The sequence below is a fragment of the Lagopus muta genome, chromosome 2 (genome assembly GCF_023343835.1).
Source record: "Lagopus muta isolate bLagMut1 chromosome 2, bLagMut1 primary, whole genome shotgun sequence".
Classification (NCBI taxonomy): Eukaryota; Metazoa; Chordata; class Aves; order Galliformes; family Phasianidae; genus Lagopus; species Lagopus muta.
In genome coordinates, this window is record NC_064434.1 from 40,076,080 (window position 1) to 40,092,459 (window position 16,380).

Genomic DNA, 16,380 nt, shown 5'->3' on the forward strand with positions numbered 1-16,380 from the left:
AAAGAAAAATCCAAATTCAACTTTATCAGTATATTAATATTTATCTGAGTAAATGCAATGTAGAACTTAGCAAAGCTACCGTAAGTTTTACCTACTTCAAGTATTTGAGGCAGAAATAGTTCACTGCATCAACATATTATGCTGGACACAAAGCTGGTGGGCTTCAGTGCAAAAATGCATATAGAAATATCATCTAATAACATCAAGTCAATGCATGCCATTAGCATACACTTTCTACATTAGAACAATTAAAAATCTGTCCAGAATCTATTCTTTACATAATTGAGTAATTTAATCTGCAAATCCCACTAAAGGTTGTTTGTGATAAAATATTTCTAGCTTTCATCTAAGAACCACAAACACCTAAAAACTTTCCACAAAAAACATTAGGTAATTCTGAATAATGTTTCAAAGTCCTGACTAACACAGAGAGACATAGAAAATTAATGATGACTTATAAAACTTCTATGAAAATTGCTAGTGGAAATCTGAGAAAAATAATTTCCTCTCATCTGAACAATAAATTAAGTATCATCAGAATAACATTAATAGATGTTAAAAACTGTTGGAATTGCTGTCTCAATTTTTTTGAAATCTAACTTAACAGACTTCTTAATTACAGATTGATTGAAATGGGAAGGGATCTGTAAAGGCCATTTTGTCCATCTCCCCTTGCCAGACAGAACCACTCAGATCAGGGTGACCAAGTTATCTGTATATATTAATCCTCCTAATATAAGTATTTTTCCCCTGCAGCGCCTCAAAGTATTGCTCCAGTCCAATTGTTCTTTCAGAACATATCATTCTTTCCTAATTACCAAGAGCCACTCCTGAGATGTGTTCTTTGTGATGTTATAATAAAAAAATATTTTTCTGTCCCGCCTTATTTAAAACTTAATGCAAGAAAGAATAAGTCATAACACTGAGAGTGCGTATGTGGGCTGTTTCTATGCTTTTTTTCCCAAAGCATTATTGGATGCATTTTACTAGCAGATACAGATTTTCCAAGTTCTTTTACTCCTACAAAACAGTAGGTGTAAAAATGTATGGTCGTAATTTATGAACTGAATTGTAACACTACTACAGATGCAACTGTTATCACTTTAAAATGAGCCATGTCAACAACAAAAAATTAACAGCTGTACTTCCACAGAACATTAATTAGCAAACAGTGAGGAAATACATTTAGCAATGCATATTAAGACTTTAAGGTTTGAAATGCTACAAATGCAAGCTACTTAGCTAATTTGCTCAAGCTAAATTGGCAATGTTGAGATCAGTTATTTTTTCATGCCAATCATGTTATCAAAATATGTATTTAAATTGGTGTCATTAATTTTTCTGTTTTTGAGCAAAGACTAAATATTCATTATAAATCTCTTTTACTTTGATCTTATTTTGAAGCAGCAACGATAGGCAATGTAATGACCTGAATTAAAAGCTATACTTGATATCCTGTCTCATTTAGCAAGACCAGAGACCTCCAGAGAGCATCTTCTCAGAAAATAAGATTGCCTTTTATATTTATTTTGCAAATAGGATTTACAGTTGAGAAAGAAAATCCTCTAAAAAACAAACAAATCAGCTTTGTATTCTCAAACTGTAAATTGAATTCAAATATAAGGCACTAATTAAAAGTATCAGCAAAAGAAAATGTTGACTACCAGCAAACGTTAACAAAGCCACAGATTATTTTTTCAATTAAAATAATAAACAAAGCAGCATTATGATCTGTCTCATAATTACTTTTAAATGCTGTGGTGCTGTTTATTTTTATAATTAATTTTCAGAAATAACGCATTTCATCCACAAAGTTATAAACTCAAAACTTAGATTCAGCAAAAAGAGTCTACTTTCTGTAGGGCTGAGAAAGTGCAACCAAACTCTGAAATAGCTTTCTAACATATTCTCTATCATACTTTGAATTCAGTTATCATCACACTGAGAAGCGTGTTCCTTTAAAGTGCTATTTCACCACTTCACCTCTTTTGGTATTGAAATAGCTGGAAAATTGAAGTATCATATTTGTTTAATGAGCTGGAACTCATGCAAAGACATTTCAATTTTAAAAAATCTAAAAAAAATTTTTTTGTTTGTGTTAGGGTATGGCTAAACAGAAATGGGTAAACTATCTATATTTTTACTGTCATCTTAAGTTTCTCTCTGGACCTGTAAATCTCCTTTTGCAATGCTTCTTGGATTATCATTAATAACTGCTCCACCCTGACCTTTTCTACCACGGAAAACATGGAATAGTCAAATTGGTTTTATAAAAGAAAACAACTCTTTCTTCTTAGGTGAGGACTGTCGATCATTTTACTTTATATGAAAAAAAGACAGCATGTTTCAAAAAATTCTTTCAATTCAAAGTGATTTCATGAATACTTTACATAAAATTCAGACTCAAACAACTCAAACAAAAAAGCCAAATTACTTCACTTTGAAAAATGAAGTCAAGGAGGACAATAATAGGTGATAAATTCCACCTCTATACAATTTAAAGCGATTGTGAAAATGTATTTTTCTGTAGTCATAAACTTTGCTAGTTTTTTTTGCCAGTTTCTCTTCACTCCCCTTAGAAACCAGACTTCAGGATAAGAGGATATTTTCATACCATAGTTTCAGATCAACATTCTGAGAAATACTTTGCTGTTTGCTGTTCCTTTGGGTTTTTTTGTTTGTTTGTTTTAGATTTTTTTTTTCAGTCTGAAAAGTCGTGTGGTCTCATAGAGGTGAAATGATCTTCCATTACTTTCTTAAAGTTTAATTTCTAACAGTGGACACATCCTTCAGGTTTACTTTTTTTAATAGCTCATTTTAGTTAAGGCTTTGCATGTGGCTAGTATCATATTTCTGCCTGGTTAAGCTGCACATGTTCTCTGATGCTAGTAAATGATATTAATCTCCTCAGATTCATGCTCCTGTGCACTCAAATCCATATATGAATGTATAAGCATAAAATATTTAGCAACAATTTCCCACACTACAAAGTCCATTAAGTTCATTTTCAGGAACAGTTTTCCTTTTTTAGCAACTTCAGCTTCCAAGTATATTTGCCACTTGTCTGACCTTTTGTCCCTTTCATGCCAAAAACAGTTGATGCATAAAGAACTGGTCAACTAGGATAACAGATGGAGCATCAACTGGAATGACAGGAAACAGAAACTGGTTTTCATAATTGTTTTAGACAAAATACAATTCTTGATTATTAAAAAAAGAGGGTAACAGTTGTAAATAATCAGTTAGTTAGTAAACTAAATTCTCTAATCTTCATTATGTTATAAAGCAGATTCTCTAGTTAAATAGTAATTATAGTAATAATTAAATAGTCTACCTTCCCTTTCTGGAAGGTAAGGCATCATTAGTAAAGTATGTTTCATGGCAAAATGTCTTCATGGCAAATTATAACTTTAATTTTTTTTTTTTTTTTTCCATTATCAAATCTGGTAAATATATTTCAGGACTGACAATGGGTTTATATAAGTTCACATGCTGTTTAAGTAAACATCCTACAGAGCAAAATGCTGGCAATTTCTCTTTAACTGGGCTTTTAAATTTCTTACAGCAGAGATTTATTGAGCATTCCTGAAGATAAAAATGAAGCCTTCCTACAAACAGCAGGAACACAAGATTGACAACAACAGTTTATCATAATCAGCTCCATTCAGTGGGCTACTCAATAAAAACATTTTTTTACAAAATGACTACGTATGCTTTTGTAGAACTACTAAATCAAGCATCAATCATTATATTTTAAGTCCAAATAAAGAACTGACAATCTTACAGATGCTAGAGTTACCCAGTAAGTTAACCCCAGAAAACTAACCAAAATTGACCAAAATAGGACCAAAAGATCTTTTCAGATAATCACATACAACTGCAGATGAGCAAATACAATAGCTGTTCTACCTCCCAAATGCTTGACTCATCTTCAGATAAATGCTGACTTCTGTGTTTTAATTTTTCTGCAACTGTGTTTGTTCACAAACAAGTTATGAGTTGTGATCTTTATAATGAAGAGTTTCATGTGAATCATGGTAATCTAAAATGTTTGAATTTTTTATTTTTTAGTAGAATCATGCAAACATCAGACAAGAACTGTTAGAGAAGGCAAGCTGGTTCACAGTTGCACATAGAAGCTTTCCTAAAAGGTGGTGAAAACATCCTTCGGAGAATTTTTGCAAGAAACAGCAAATACCTACTATTGGTATTAACTGCTACTTAGTGTTTCCTTGTAACTTTCGTACCACTCTCTATTAATTAATCTTAGTATTTCTTCAGGAAAGGAGAAAGAACACCAAACCTTGGTCTTAAAAGTCACTTGATGCCTGCAGCTATGTGAGCATCTGTACTCCAAAGACTACCTCCCATGCTCCTGTGCAATGACCAATGATGCTGGAGTTGCTCATTTTTTGACAGACTAAAAAAAATTTGATTTATGACACAACAGCCAAACTAAGCAGGGGTAAAGAGACTGAAAACAGCTAAAATACAGCCTGGAGACCACTGAAAGATATAATCTCCATTGGACAATGCATGTTATGCATTTCAGAAGGAGTAGATGGCAGTAATTAGGCATGACTAGAAATTATTTAATCTCTTGTAGATTAAAGAGATTTTTTTTTACTGAAATGACATGAGTGAAGCAAAACAACATTCCAAATACGAGAATGCAGAAAACTTCTCAAAACTGTCTGGATAATGTTGGGATGGTGAACAATTTTGAAGTTCCTTCCATTTGTTTATATAGTTAAAGAAAAATACTAGTGCATTAATGTTGCAGTTTAACCCAGCAAGCAGTAAAGCACCACACACTCACTCACCACTTTCCCACACAGTGGAATGGGGGAGAAAATAAAAAGAAACAAAGCAGTAGGTTGAGAGAAAAGCTATTTACTACAAGAGAAAAGAATAATAATTTTTAAAAGTATTGATTATATATGTATATAATTATCATATTTATAATATGATACAGATATATAAAATATTACAAAACAAGTGATGCTCAAGTGAATAATCACCACTCACTGAGCAATGCCCAGCGAGTCCAAACCCAACCAACTCTCCACAGTTTCACAAGTTGTTTTTTTTTTTGCATGATGTCACGTGCTATGGAATATCCCTTTGGCTGTCCTGGCTCTTTGTCCTCCCAGCTCCTTTCATAGTGGGATGCTATGAAAAGCTAAGAAACTGAAATGTTCTTGACTTTCCACAGCACTGCTCAGCATCTAAGGACCTAAAAGTAGGGAACCATCCTCTTTCTGCATTAGAGTCTGTAGTAAGTTTGTCTCCACCACAGTGATTCATCATAGATGGATAGTAATAAAGAATTCTGGTCTAGTCATTACTGGTTTTTTTTGTCAATATTCAAAGACACTCTCCCCAAAACCCACTTCTGTAACTTCAGTTAATCTAGCTTCTTCATTATTTTTAATTCACTACTGGCTTTCTCTCTTCTCCCACTGCTTTGTATACATCTATAATTTCCCCTTACTGCACATGAAAGGATTATGTGGCTGATTCTACAGCATGATCTCTTCAGTCACAGCCAGGACTCCTCATCTTCTGACAGCATTTTGGCCAAGGGGCATAGTTATACTACACAGTGTACCCTATTCACGGTCTAACTACTAACCATGGTGCTTTTTCTTGGCCATGGGAGGATGTTCACTGCAAGAGCGTTACTCATGCACAGAGATGCAGAAAACTACATAGACTTACACACATCCACTCAGACCAGCCTCACACTGGAATGCATTATAATCTGCAATTCTCTCTTGAAAGCTGCCATGCTGGGGCTTTGTATACATTGGAAATATTTTCCTTCAGTGACACTTTGGAGTTTTCACATTTTAATATTAGGTATCTGATATCAGACTCTAAGAGGGACACTACCATATTGGTACTCTATGAGGCAAAACTATCAAAAAGGGCAACAGTCTGTAAGTCACTTTCATAATTCTGTTTTTATCCTACTTTTTATTGTGCTCCCACTACATGATTTTCTTAAACATTTCACAAAACCTCATGAAAGAAGAAGTTCAGGCAGGGAGCAGAATAAACATATAGAAAGTGAATCAAATGGCAACAATTCAAAATAAGAATGAGATAGAAAAGAAGAAAGTAATAAACAATGAATATAAAAATATTGCTTTGCATTACTCAGTGACAACCACCTGATGCTGCATTTTACATAGTTAAAACAGAATTGTATCTCCAGTAAAACAGGTTTCTTACACAACAAAGATACACAGATCGGCAGCGCGAATAGATGATGCTACATCAAAATTTAATATGCTCTAAAGTAATAGCAATACAGAATTACATTTATCTAGTATGGACATCTTAAAAACATTCAGTAGGAAGACTATAGTTACAAAAGATATCTGCAAAGAAGATTGAGCTTTTCATGTCAGAAAGATTCAATGAAGTGGGTTACATTGATGCGTAATAGCAGCAATTTTGAAAGCCATCAAAGCTAACATTTGCAATCAACAACAAATCTAGAGATCAACAATAGAACAATGAAAATTTTAAACAGTCACTTAGAACTCATTAGAAAGGCAAACTAATTTCTAACTGAAGAAACACAACTTTGTTTAGCTTGTTTTATTTTATACCTTAATCCTAGGAACTCATACAATTACAATTGAGTTTGATCCTTTAAAGAGCCAGTTGTGCCCATGTAATGAAAAGGGAATGAATGTTTTGACTATGCATCTGGACACCTACTTATCAGAGCAAGATACTTATCACACCTCAAACACTGCTGAACTGATTTTTTTATTAATATTTTATTTCTAGTATAGTTAATTACAAAAAGAGTTAAAGACACACACCCAGGTTTAGAAGATCTAAAATGTTTTGCTTCCAGCTCACTTCCAGATGTTTCACTGATTGCAATATTCAGTTATAAGTTTAGCACAACTTTTAAACTTCAGTAAAATGGACTTTCATAGATGCAAACCAAAATGGAATTAAATCCAATCTAACAAATGAGGGTGACAAGTCAGAGGAATTCCTTTTTGTTGTTGTGAAGGTATTTTAGTTTTCTATGTTGTCATTGAAAAAGTATAAAACTATACACATCAAGTTGTTAAATTAAACTGAAGAGAAACTATGGAAAACAATACATATTAGGATCCCAATAATTGTTACTGAGAAGTAATCTGATGAGAGCATCTGCCACTTACATTTTTTTTTCTAGGATAAAACCCATCTTTTTAGTGTCAGTACAAATCTGACTTTAACTACCACAGTTACAAATGAGGAAGAACAGCTAGCACACTTCGTGAAATGTATTTCTTATATTATAACAAACTTAATTAGCCACTCAACTTTCAGGTTTAAATAATGATCTAAATGTTTTAAAGGAGTTTGATCCAAAACATTACCCTTTTTTTCCTTCTTTCCCGTTAATCAGCTCACTGATTATAGTTATACTAACCTCTGATACACTACTGTCAGGTCTGATTGATGCCAATACCTCCCTTAATCAGATCTGACAACTCACAGCAAATGTCTATCTCTAGAGACACTACTTCCAGCCTGCTTGATTTCAAGCCCTCTCCATGTTATTTTGCATTTTCTTTTCCCTCAGCCTCTTTCACACAGAACAGGGACAGTAAAATATCAACAAAACATACAGAAATATACTCTACAGCCATGTTTTTAAATACTACTAGAGCATATTTGGGCTAATGTTAATAGTTTGTTTACTGGATAACTACAAGCAAGAACGTATTTTGAAAATACACTGATGTTCTCCAGCAACTTAATAGTGGTGCTGATTTTTTATGATGACAAAGATAAAAGACTACCTCAGCTATCAGTTTTTCCAATGTATTTATACAGGCATACTTTTAAGGCTCATCAAAATGGTCCTGTGTATCTCACTACTAAATGCGAATACACGAATTTGAGAATAACTTTTTTACAATAATTATTACCTTTAATTTCTTTATTACTTAAAAATTACCTACAGTAGGAAGAGAAGAAATCTGTGTTCCTTTACTTGGTGGTAAATCCTAAACAATACATTTTAATTATACTCTATACTGCTAGCATGTTAAATTATTCATATATACTTTGCGTAATATATATACAATAATATACTCCCAAGTAGTATTAAGTGTGCTTTAATTCTATGGAAAATTACAGCGTATTTCTTGTAATGCAGTATAGAAAAATCTATACTTTTAGATGGGAGTAAAATATAGCAAGATAATCTGTAGCATTTGTAACTATTATTTTGAAATCTAAAGTGTTTTTTCGTTTTTTTTTTCCTCAACATACAGTCACAATAAATAATAAACAACCCAAAATACACACTAATATGCAAAATGACAATTCAGAGGATATAAATTCTAAATTGCTTTGATGCTGTTTTATAATTTACTTGCATTTTCAACTGACCAGAAGCTGTAAAATTTGAAAAAGAGCCAAAGGAGTCAGACATTCCCTCAGCAACCTGTCCTCAAATCTACTCAGATAAGCTATCTTTTTTCAGAGGAATATTCACTCAGCAGGCACAGCTGTTATTCTGCAATTTTTACAGCTAAATCAAAGATAATTGGACTTCTGAGTACCTTTAAATTGTACTCTGGGAGAAGGGTCTAACTTAATGCATCATTTGCATTAACTATAAAAGACTGCTTTTTTATCCTGTGAAATTTACAGTGCTTAAAAAAGTATCTGGAGCTGCAAAGCAGTTAGTAGTTTTATAGACATGGATTCCTTTTACACAAAACCTTTTTATTTACAAGACCATTACAATCAACAGAAGTAAATCATCCTTCCAAGTCCTTCATAGATAAAATATTAATTATAAATACTACTGAAAAATACATTTCTGCTAGCAGTTCCCTGCACATTTTACTGGCGTTCTCAATGCCTAAAAAGCTCAAGAGTCAACACCCCACAATAATATTTTATTTGGTATTTTTCATCAACTCATTAATATAATTATTTATATACAGTTAAGTAATTAGTCCATATCATGAAGCTCTTCAGCTTCAGATTCTTTGCTTATATTTTATGAACAGTTGTAGAGACATTCTTCTTTTATACTTAATGAGATTCATTACACATTAGAATTTAACATTTAGACATTGCTTTTTAATGTTTTCCAGTCTTCATTTTTCAGACAAAATATTAAAAGAATACTGCTTATTGGTCTTCCATCACTTGCAAAAAAAACTCTGAAATGTATTTACCAAAGTAGCATCTTTCACAGAATCATAGAATGGCCAGGGTTGGAAGGGACCTCAAGGATCATGAATCTCCAACCCCCCTGCCACAGGCAGGGCCACCAACCTCCCTATTTAATACTAGACCAAGTTGCCCAGGGCCCCATCCAATCTGGCCTTGAACACCTCCAGGGACGGGACATCCACAACCTCTCTGGGCAGCATGTTCCAGTACTTTCATCATGAAATGAGAAAAACTATACAGAATAATAAAATCATTAAGGTTGAAAAGAACCTCTAAGATCATCCAGTCCAACCACCAACCCAACCCCACTAAACCCACTACTCACATACCTCAGTGCCACATCGATACACTTATTGAACACCTCCAGGGATAGTAACTCCACCACCTCCCCTGGCATTCTATTCCAATATCTCACCACTCGAAAGAGTAGAAATTTTCCTAATATCCAACCTGAAACTTCACTGGTGCAACTTTGAGCCATCACCTCATGTCCTGTCACTGATTTTCTGAGAAAAGAGGCTGACCTCCATCTCACTACTACATTCCTTTCAGGCTTGCACATTCCCTAATCTAACTCTCTTCCAACAACTGTTGTTTGTTTTTTTTTCCCAGACTTTCCTATTGTTTTCAGTGACTAGGGATTGCTGAATGCCAGTCCTAAAAATAAAGTCCGAAGCAGAGAAGTCATTAAGTACCTCAACCTTTTACATAATCTTTATCATTCTAGCAGTGGACCCATGTTTTCCCTTCTTCCTTTTGCTGCTGTTAATATACTTAATTAAGCCTCCCTTGTTGACCTTAACCTTGAAGCTGATTCCTTGCCATACAGGCTTTGGCTTACCTAACCCTGTCCCTTCATGCTCTAACAGACACTACATTCCTTCTAGGTCACCTGCCTGTACATCCACTCTTTAGATGTTTACTTTTTACTTTTATGTTTGGTCTTGCAAGCCTCCTGTCACTTTTCCTTGACTTCCTGCTCATTGATATGAGCCTCTCTTGAAACTGGAGATATCAAAACGCATTAATAAGTTCACAGACTGCTAGACACTCCTAAAGTCTGAAAACCTTTCAGTTTTCTATCTAGACATAAAACACTGATGCATTATATTAAGCAGTATAATATCCTCATTGTTATTTACAAAAGAGTGTAAAAAAAAATTGCAGTAACATGCTATTTGAGCAGTTTTCCCCATGAGTTCATTTTGTTGGTTACTGTAACAGGTCAGCAACCATGTGCATAACGTCCTTAAAAATATCACACTTTCTGAAGCACATTAAGCAAAGACGATGTTTTGTGGAACAGATTACAGTTGTAAAATCTTGAGAATTGTGCTGCATCAGAAAAACATGAACTTACTACAATTACAATCATTTTAAATACCATTACACGACTAAATAAAGAGCCTTTGAAATGTTTGACTAGATTAGGAACTCTCTTCTCCCCACTCTCAGCCCCCACCATACACCAAGGTTACCAAATGAATATAACATTAAAGATGCCTATTTTAAGAGATGCAAAAGTGAAAACAACTTGGAAAATAAGACAGACTGCCTTAAATGTACTAAAACAAGATCAAAGAAATGGAAGAAATCTTGTGCTTAGCACTATCTCTTTGACACAAAGGTTTATGGCTGACACAGTCTAAAGTATTTTCTTAAATAGCAAATACATTCTAAAATCTGAACAAACCAAAACCATGAAGACTCAAGAAACAGGCTTAAAAGATTTCTGAATTGTATGTAAGGCAACCACTTACCACCAATGACTTGATATATTTATGAGGCCTGCTCCAAAAATAATGCCTCCTATTTTATTATATTGTCTCACAATGTCAGAGGCAGATGTTGGTGGTGTGGCAGTAGAGGTTGAACCTTCCTGCCAATATTCCATCACATCTGTGACAGATGGCAGCAGAGGGGCAGTCTGACAAAACAGCACTTGTCGTGGAAGTAACGGTGGGCTACTGAATTTCTTCATGTGGAAAAACTGCACCCACTGACATCCATCAATGCTTGCTAAACAGTTATGGAGACCAAACAGTGGACGTAAGTACAATTTTGCAATGGGTGGTGTGCTTCAGCAGTGGATGACATCAGCAATGTGAAAGATGAGCCACATTCTAGACAATCATGCATAGCTGTCACATCACCAAATGAAGACTATCTCAATCAGTTCATCCATGTAAATCAGTGTATTATGACAAGGGAACGGTGTACAGAGTTGAATATTGGCTTCAGAAACAATGGTGACAACATTAAAATATTGCAAAGTTAGTACCAAGTGAGTCCCACAAATGTTCACATAGGAATAGAAAGACCACTATATGCAAGTTTGTCAGGACGTATTGAGCCAATGTGAGACTGAAGGTGACCATTTCCTGGACTGCATCATTACTGGTAACGAGACATGAAGTCAGAGGCAAAACAGCAGTTCACTGAGTGGTGACATGAAATCTTCTTTAAAGAAAAAGTTCCAGACACAGCCCTCATCAGGTAATGTCATGTGCCCTATCTCTTGGGATAGGAAAGGGGTAATCTTTCTGGATTTCCTGGAATTCAGACAAATCATCAACTCTGATTACTACATAGTGAAGCTTACTTAAGCTGAAGGCTAGAACTTTCAGTGGCAGATCAGAGAAGACGACAAGCTTTCTTTTGCAACATGACAACACCAGGTCCCAAACTTGGGGCAGAGTAGCTGGAAGATTGTGTGAAAGAAACGGACCTGAGGGTACTGTTGATGCTTAGCTGAACGTGAGCAAGTAGTGTGGCACAGGTGGCCAAAAAGCCAAGTGGCATCCTGTCTTGTATCAGAAATAGAGTTGCCAGCTGGAGAAGGGAAGCGATTGTCTCTCTGCACTCAGCCCTGGTGAGGCTGCATCTCGATGATTGTTTTAAGTTTTGGAGCCCTCCCTGCAAGAAACACATCGAGATCCTGGAGGGTGTCCAAGGAAGGGCAACAAAGCTGGTGAAGGGTCTGGAGCAGCTGAGGGCACTGGCATTGTTCAGTTTGGAGAAGAGGAGGCTCAGGGTAGAGCTTATCACTTTCCACAACTACCTGAAAAAAGGCTGTGGCAAGGTGGGAATCAGCCTCTTCTTCTGCGTAACTAGTGACAGAACGAGAGGGAATGGCCTTGAGTTGCACCAGGGGAGATTCAGGGTGGACATTAGGAAATAATTCTCCGAGAGAGTGGTCAGAAACTGGCACAAGCTGCCCAAGGAGGTGATGGAGTCACCATCCCTGGAGGTGTTAAAAAAAAACATTTAGATGTTGCAGTGAGGAACATGGTGGTTGGACTGAGTGATCTTAGAGGTCTTTTTCAACCTTGGTGATTCTGTGATTCAAGAACTGAGAGGGTAATTTGCAACTCCAACTGGGCTTACTTCTTCTCTCATCAGGCACCTGCATAATGCCGAAGCCTTTCTGACAACATCAGCAGTATTCACCACGTAGCTTAAAACACTACTAGTCCCTTGCAACTGACATGCAGTTCACTAGCCTCTGGACGATCACCCTAGTGTAATAAGACAACTAAAATCCTTCATTATTATGTCAGTTATGTCAGTTCTAGTCTAGAAAGTCAAGAAATATGACCTGATTTTTTTTTTTTTTTTATATTAACCACAAATCTAGCAACAGAGAGACAAAGACAGTGAAACCTCAATGACTGAAGAACAGCATTCCTCTCAACATAAATACAGTTTGTACATTATTGTACTAAAATACTAATTTGTACATTATCTTAGATTATTGTATCTGTTAAATACAGCAGATATTAGCAATATCAAAGATTTTCTTTATTAATTTGACTTTTTATCTAAATATAATACTTCAGACATTTCATGTGATTCATTTCAGTGAAATTCTACCCAGAGATTAAATCAATAAACAGTTAAGTTTCACCCACATAAAAGCAGTAAACAGATTTGAACATCATAAAACCTTCACATTTCCAGCACTGTTTGATTTTTATTGGTAAAAAGGTAGAATATTGTGAATAAAGATCTTTCATACATACTAAAGAATAATTTCAAGGTTTTTTTTTTTTTTTTTTCCAGTAAGCACTTACTGAAGAAATTAATTTGAAGCAATCATTACATATTTGCAAATAATTTCATAAGAAGAGTAAGCAGTAAAATTGATTTAAAATATTAATTTGAAAGTTACTCAGCCAGATCCTCCTATTTTCACTAACCGTGGCTCAGATTTCCACTTGAAAAAATTAAGAAATCTACTTGATTCACCTGCAGGTGACACTGTTGGTCTTAGCCATATAATCAAAGAGCAACAGCATTCCTCTCAATACATTCAGTTACAGCCTGGATCAATGGTGTATCCAAAACACAATTATTTTTCTTGTATTTGTACACTACTACTTTTTAAGTTTCACTGCAATATCAAGCCTCTGCAGAGACAGTGATTAATGCAACTGCTTCAAGTACAGGTACTTTTAAAATGAATTTATTCTGATAAAGCTTAAAGTAAATGAAAAAACGTGTGCACTGGAGGTATAGCAATGGCTTTATCCAAATTGAAAATTTTATATTTTCACATATGTGTTGAAGTGTAATACTGAAAGGTTATATAAATTTATTATAAAAAAAAAAAAGAAAAGAGGGAGAGAGGGGGAAAACCAAGAAAAAACACTACCCAAAACTTTTGTTCCTAAGCAGTTTCCAAAAACTAGCAGAAAACAGAACTAAGTCAGGTAGAAACACAATTACATCTAATAAAAATGCAAACACAGTGAAGAATGCAATTACATATAAAATTCCATATACTTCTACTACAGAACACAGAAAGTATTTTATCTTGTTCAAAATTACTGTAATTATTTGGGACCATTTCTACTACATTTTTTTCTGTTAAAACTCCCCCTTTCTAGTCCAATCCAAATACAGATTTCAGACAAGTGAGTCATACCAAAAGATGCTGCCAGTCAGTTGCACATTACACATTTTATCAGAGTATGTGATGTGTGATTATTAAATGCAAAGCAGATTACTCAAAGTCTGTAGTAAAATACTACAGATTATGCAATAACAGCAGGCAAGTAGGCATGTAGTATAATAAGCCACTATATGTGCCTGCTTGAAAAAATAAATTATTTCAAATAAAATTTAAATGAATGTTTCAGAGTAGTGATTCTAATTTCTAAAGCATGGAAGCTTGATTTCAGTAAAATCAAGATGGATTCTGTCATAAATCTAGAAATTAATTTAGGTCATAGGCAGCACCTACAGTTCCTTATAAATGACTACCATTTTTTATCCAAACTGCTACCATTTGATCACATATAAGTACTTTTTCCCCTCTGGCAAAATCTTAGCTGTCATAGGCACATATATTAATGGGACAGCAGTAAATCAGAATGGCTTCCAACAATTCCACTAGTATATTGGAAGACTGATGCCAAAAAAGAAAATGAGTACAATGCTGAAGGCACAGAACGGTAACATCAAAACACTGGAACAGTCCGAGAGACAGAAATGAAAGACATTTCATTTCTTTGATTGCAGACAACAATTCAACTAACAAGAAGCTTATCAACTGAATTCACTGAAAAGTTATTCAAAAAATAAGCAAAATTCAATTTTTAAATCATTTTAATTCTTGGAGGTAATCAGGATTCCTACATGTGGAGTCACAAAATTAGAATATTTCTGAGAGCTAAAAAATTCAAAGAAAGAAGTTTGGCTCTGCTCTGCACATCACATATCCCAAAATGCCTTTCTGTTTTTTAACATTAGCCCTTTTTAACCTATTTTTACTATTTCCTGAAGTTGAGGTAAGGAAAGGAGAAATCTGTGGGAAAATGCCACAAAACTGACACTCATAGAAAAGCCTCCTTATCTTTCAAGGGTCAACTAATGCAATGAAATTGAAAATCTAAGTGTTCCTGGGGTGATACTATGGAAGTCTGCACAGCTGGGTAGGAGGAATGCTTGATTTAGTTCTTTTCTCCACCTTCAGATCCCATTGATTTACAAAGCAAAGGAAGGTTTTACCTAATTCACTTTTTTTCTTCATTTCCTATTTCCTATTACCTATTCCAGACCTATTAATGTTCTTTAAAAAAAAGCACTTTCTTTTTTCCTCTTTTTTTCCCACCCTTTCCCTTGCTCACCCTGCAAAAACTGTTTGGATCTCTACTTTCTAACTCCAACATCTGAGATTGAACTCTACTCAGCTAAAGACCTGGATGTCACTGATCATCACACTGCTATAAACTGTGAGCACAACTGCTTGCTGGTAAAGGAACAGACAAGATCAGAACCCTGAAAAATAGTATTTCAAATCTTTACACATAATACAGTAGCTATTGGCATATATACAAAGACACATCTCTTCATATTTTAAATATTGCTTTTGAAACTAGATACTAATAAAAATATATTTGACATTTACAGAAAAAGTTAAAAAAGAGAGAAGATATACAACAGTCTGTGGAACTCCATCAAGCCTTAATACCTCAAAGATATCTTGGATAGTGATCTTAACATACAATTTATCCCGAAGGTAGCGTGCTGATACAGTTCTGGCTGGGTTAAGATTAGTTTTTTTCATAGATGCACATATGAGGCTGTGTTTTGGATTTTTGATGAAAACAGTAGTGGTAAGGCATTACGATTATAGAGCAATTCTTGCACAAAGCCAAGGGCATTTCAGCTCCTCGTGCTGCCCTGCCAGCAAGGATCTGGAGTGGAACAGGGAGCTGAAAGGGGACATAGCCAGAACAGTGGACCGAGACTGACCAAAAAAAGATATTCCATATCATACGATGTCATGCTCAGCAATAAAACTGGTGGAAAGAAGGAGAAAGAATGCAATGTATGATGTGTTGGCATCTTCCCAAGAAGCAGTGACTCATGGTGAGCCCTGCTTTCATGGAGTTGGCTGCGCATCTGCCTGCTGATGGGAAGTAACAACTGAATTCCCCATTTTGCTTTGCTTGTGCACAGCTTTTGCTTTACCTACAAACTGTCTTTATCTCAACCTATGAGTTCTTAATCTTGTATCTTTCTTATTCTCTCTCCCACTACACTTGGGGAGTCTGAGCTAGCAGCTGTGTGGTGCTGAGATGTCTGACAGGGTTAAAGCACAGCACTGTGAAGTCTTCTGTAATAAAGAAAATAATCAATAAAGAAAGACAGTGGGAGGAT

At 35.0% G+C, this 16,380-nt stretch overlaps 1 protein-coding gene across 3 annotated transcripts in view; it reads right to left on the reverse strand.

Moving 5' to 3' along the window:
* Positions 1–16,380, reverse strand: part of ASCC3 (activating signal cointegrator 1 complex subunit 3) — a 259,113-nt gene that overhangs the window by 167,422 nt on the left and 75,311 nt on the right. The gene's annotated exons all lie outside the window — the stretch shown is intronic.